Source organism: Silurus aristotelis (genome assembly GCF_946808225.1).
Source record: "Silurus aristotelis genome assembly, chromosome: 19".
Lineage (NCBI taxonomy): Eukaryota > Metazoa > Chordata > Actinopteri > Siluriformes > Siluridae > Silurus > Silurus aristotelis.
Window position 1 is genome coordinate 5,846,397 of NC_139592.1, and position 6,000 is coordinate 5,852,396.

A 6,000-nucleotide genomic window follows, 5' to 3' on the forward strand; every position below is an offset into this window, starting at 1 on the left:
AATAATATTGGTTCTTACTAAGGAAATATTATCATATATTAATAAAAACTTTTAGAACAATGTACACTGACCAGCCATAACAATAAAATCATCTGCCTGATATTGTAATGGTCCCCTTTGTGCCACCAATACAGCTTTGACCCCTCAAGACTTCACAAGGTGTACTGTAGTATCTGGCACTAAGACTTTAGCAGCGAATCTTGTACATTGTAAGTTTGGGCCTCCATGGTTCGTACTTGTTTGTTTTCACACATCCCACAAGAAGCTCAATCAGTTGTAATCTGAGGAATTTGCAAGCTAATAACTCTTTACATTTCCAAAAACGGTTCCTGGACAGGGGACGTGGCAGGGAACATTATCTGCACCTCTGGAGCACAGAGGGTTAAGGGCCTTGCTCATAGGTCCATAAGTGGCAGCTTGGCAATAGCGAGGCTTGAACCCCCGACCTTCCGATCAGTAACCCAGCACCTTCACTACTAAGCTACCACTCCCCCTCATGATTCACCAAACCAGGCCACATGCCCATTGTACAAACTTTTGTCAGCGTGGGCAGTTTGATCCACTTGTGGCTATGCACAATAGGCTGTGATGCATTTTATGTTTTGTCCAAGGCATCAAACCATCACAATTTGCTGTTTCCTGTCAAAAACACTCCTTACACTTACCCATTTTTCCTGCTTCCAGCACATCAGCTTTGAGAACTCACTGTTCACTTGTCTACTATTTGGCATGTGTTGTTGTAACAAGTTATTTATTTTACATCTCATGGTTATAATGTTATGGCTGATTGGCAGATATTGAATGGTATGGGATAGTATATATTCTTATACCATGGTATCACTCATTTTATTAAATATTCTACTATAATATAAATGTACACCTATTTAACCCAAATGCCTTGATCATACAACAGGTATTCTTTAGTCTCAGTGAAGAACTGATATTAAAATGTGACATCTGAGTTGGCCTTGAAGTGACTGCTGTATAACAGTGCTATCGGTGATGTTCTGTTTTTCATACTCATTACGTTTTAAAAATCACAATGGAGTTTTCTGGGAATTCTAAACATAGATTTGTTAACAGAAGTTGCACAAGTATTACATTTATTACATCTATTTTTGTCAGTTAATTTATTTGACAGTGGTGCCACACTGATTTAATGTGCTGATTATGTTTTAAACATGCCCTTGGAGAAACTTGAGATCTTGATGTTATGGGGATGCTGTACAATATGAAGCTCTGTGTTTAAGAATGCAGCTATTGTGTTGATCAGCTCTAAAGAATTTATGGACACACTGGTGGTGTGTTGCGTCTGGTGGCTGTTTAAACAAGATATTAATCAGCGGTAAAGCGAACAATGTGCCGAATAGAAGAGGATATGGAGCATTAAGCCGGGCTAGCAAGACAAAGTCCAAGCATTCCAATATGGTTTCTAAAACTTTAGCAAACACATGAACAGACTGACAGCCTGATTTGCTTTGCAGTTTATCTACAGTCTGATTTAGATCTTTGTTTGTTTGCAATAATATGTTTTTGAAAAGAAAATTCTTACACATTTTTTCTTTAGAATTTGGATGTATTGCTCAAATGCATTTAATTTAACATTTTTCTATTTTTGCAGCTACAAATGATCACATCATCACATATACTAACAGCATGTTCATGTGTGTTAACACACTTAAAGGAATGGATTTGTGTGCACAAAAGCCAAAGTTAATTATGAGCTTTCTCCATGCCATTGTGTCTTATCACTCTTCTTCTTACATAAACATTTATTCCTTTACCAAAATATCTAGTTGGCTCCAATGTCTACCACATGCTGAGCGTGTGTCCTGGTCCCCTGGGTCACGAGTCAGTGTTTGCTTCATCACTCTATTCTTCTCTATGAGGGAGGGGTCATGGGGATCTTTTAATACTGTAGTTCCTTTCATTGTTCTTAATCTTTTTATTTTTTTTTTATGGGGTGCTGGTGCTGACCAACCGTGGTATGTCCTTTATTTTTGACCTCGTCTAGGAGATTTGTGCTCGCCTTCTCCGTCTGTCTCCATCTTAACCACCTCTCCCTTCCTGTTCTGTCAAGTGGGTGTCTCTTCATCTCTTTTTATGGCCTCTCAAGATGAATTATTTTCTCAGGAGTTTATTAGTTTTCGCTTTATGGTTTCACGCTAGGGTATTGTTATCGGCACAAACATTTCCTTAACTGTGTTACTGTCTATTTTATTGTTGTTGTTTTTTCCTCAAGTTGTGCTACTGAGTAAAGTTCACCGTCCCCGTGACTGTCAGATGGTATAGCTCTGTATAGACTAATACAGATATTAGTTTACACTCAAGAATTATTTGAGAGCTTGAACAAAAATTATTTCTTTAAGTAATTGAAAATACAGTTCTTTGTATTAGACATTATCTCCATGGATTTGAATATATACCTGAATATTCAGCTGAATGTGTTTGAATGGATTGCTTGTTAGTAAATTCCTTTTATCAGTTCTGCATTTATGTATGTGGATTACAGTAATTCTGTAAAGGCTGTTTACACAGTGCTGGGAGGGAATGTGAAATTCAGTGTGTTCAAGTAAAACGTACTGTATTCTCAGATGCTAGGATTTACACAAAGAAAAAGTCTTACAAACCAAAAATACAATGTGTTGTGAATAGAACAGTCCAGTTCATGACTCAGCATGTTTGAATTAAAGTAAACAACAAATGGATAAGATGCAGTCTTGAGGTCATCCTTAATTCATCCTTTGAAAAAAAGATGCTTAGTAGAGGTCAAGGTGTGGTCCATCAACATTTATCCATTCTTACAGAACAAAAGGTCACGCGACACATCCTCCCTCCTCTTCCTGTCCGTGCTGCTGTTTAGACGCCAGTGTCACTCCTATTACTGTCATGCTGTTTCAATGAAAAGGACTGTAACTACTGACACAACACTAACTGTTTTAATGCGTGTTCGTTCACAGATGTGTGATTTCAAACAAGGAGAGCAGTAAAATGTCTGGTTTCTGTGTAATGCTAATGCGTTTTCAATTTACTGGACCGTTTCCTGGGAGGAGACAATCGTTTCCTTTTTTTTTTTAAGAAGGAAAGTAAACAGATTAAATGTAAGTTTAAAATGTATGTAGAAATATGTTCTAGTAAGTTGTTCTCACTTAAAAGAAGGCCTCAATATGCTATGAAACAAAAATCTGATGCAAAATTATATGCACCTTTGACTGGTGGGTGGGCAAGGTTAGAAATAAATTAAGACCTAACATGAATTTTAAGGTTAGAAACTGAGCACTGGTGACTGAGAATAAGTACGACAATATGAACAGCAATAGCAGTAATGGCTCAATATCTTCAGTAATAGTACCTCCACTAATCTCATTATACCTAAATAAACTTACATCAATTGTATTATATCAACACTACTAATGTATTGCAAAGTTTGTTAAAGGTATAACGTTGTACAGCTTTTTTTATTTATCTCCCAATCTAATATTTTACTTACACTTGTAATACTATGCATTACCAGTATTATACTGTATCTACAATATTAGTACTCTACTACAGGTAGACCTGCACTTATATGAATGTATTATTGTTTATACTACTGTACCGTATCATACTACTGTACCTACACTATCACACTAAATGGACGATAGCTATACTAAAAGGAATATATCTACAATAATATTCATTTACTTACACACTACTATAACTACACTTATAGTACTCTATATATATATATATATATATATATATATATATATATATATATATATATATATATATATATATATATATATATATATATATATATATATATATACAGTACAGACCAAAAGTTTGTATATATTATATACACAGTACAGACCAAAAGTTTGGACACACCTGCTCATTCAAAGAGTTTTCTTTATTTTCATGACTATGAAAACACAAAAGTGAACTGAAAATATGTCATATTGTAGGTTCTTCAAAGTAGGCATCAAGAGAATGCCAAGAGTGTGCAAAGCAGTAATCTAAGCAAAAGGTGGCTACTTTGAAGAACCTACAATATGACATATTTTTAGTTGTTTCACACTTTTCTGTTATGTATATAATTCCATATATAATTCCACATGTGTTAATTCATAGTTTTGATGCCTTCAGTGTAACTCTACAATTTTCATAGTCATGAAAATAAAGAAAACTCATTGAAGGAGAAGGTGTGTCCAAACTTTTGGTCTGTACTGTGTAATATATATATAATACACAGTACAGACCAAAAGTTTGGACACACCTTCTCCTTCAAAGAGTTTTCTTTATTTTCATGACTATGAAAATTGTAGAGTTACACTCTCCATATCCATACCAGAAATGCTGTAAATACACTAATATTATACCCTAATATGACTCTAACTACATTAATAGTACAATACCCATATTAGTAGTATTGAACCCTAATAAGCCTAACAGTACTATAATAGCAGTTCATACATAGTACAATATTCAGAATTCTTAATTTGTGCAAATAAGTTACTGCAAAGTAACACAGTACTTATTACAGTATTACATTCAATTCTTGTGTATGAGTAAGTACAGTAGTATTATGTAAGTACAAATATTTATGTCACTTGAAGATAATTCATATACAGACCCCTGAATGTCATGGGAATTTTTTGTAGACATAAAGATTATGCTTAGTCTTTATAATTTTTATGGTGAACTGTATATGAAGGACTGTGGCAGACGTTTTTAGGTTGCACTAGGATCAGCTTTTTGGCATTTACCTCAGTATTGTGATGCACTTAAGCACTGCAGCCTTGAACAACACTGGGGGGAAAAAACTGCTTCATTGTCTGTGTCTCCATCGTTTACTGTGCCCTCCACCCATGTGACCTTGACACTCCACACCGCCTTTCAACTCAACCCCAGAGACCCTTGGTGAGGACTGATGATGGCTATTTGCAATATGGTGGCCGAGACACACATACACTCACACACAAACACACACACACAACCACACCTAGCTTTTGAGTAAAGAGGACACAGTGCTTAAAGGACTCTTGGCTTGAAGAGACTCTAGTGCTGACATTAGTGATTTCTAAATATGCTGGGCTCATATGATTAACATTTGCTGACACGAAAAAACTGTGTGAAAATTTTGTTGTACTTGATGAATGTGTATTACAAAAAAGAACGCCACAACCTCTCCAAACCATTCATGAGCATTGTGCATGTAAGGATTTAATGAAGGGTGTACTTGATATTAATGCTTTCATGATTAGGGATTATGCTAGGTCATGTTCATCCTTTAAAGTCATATTTTGTCATTTTCTGTCTGTAGAACATTTAAAGATGTAGGATCAGGATTTGGGTATTTAGAATTTAGAAGCTTTTTTTGGAGCTACTTGCTACTCGCAGAACTTATTAAATATGTTTATGTTGCCCTTTTTTTTTACAGATCTGATGGCTAACAAGCTAATACATAACTTTAGCGAGCTAAACCACACTGTGGAGCAGGAAAGATACCCATTAGCTTGTGAAGGTTCTAATTTTTGTATTTCATCTCTGTTTTTTGTTTATCCAATCTGTATTCTTCAGCTTTTAGCTAACTAGCCAATTTGTGAAGCTAATTAGCTATGCGGAAAGACAATTGTCCAAGGTAAGGATAAAGTATTAATCAATGAACATCATATTTCTTGAATTAACACCAAAACAAATATCAAATGCATTACAGAAATTCTCAGGAGTCTTGTTACTCGTTGCATTATGCTCTTGCATACTGTAATGTGTACAGTACAAGTGACTATTTTTTCAAAGAATCACAAAACGATTCACCATAATGTGCTGGTGTGGTTTAACTGACCTCTTTTTTTGTGTGTAAATGAACAGGTTCAGGGTTTACAATATTTGAACTACATGTTGATGGTTGGTGAGAGAAAATTCTGTTTTGTGCTTATCTCTGAACTTCACAATATACTGATCATTTTTAACATACAGCTTATATATACTATATAATGCATTTCTAAGTAAAAA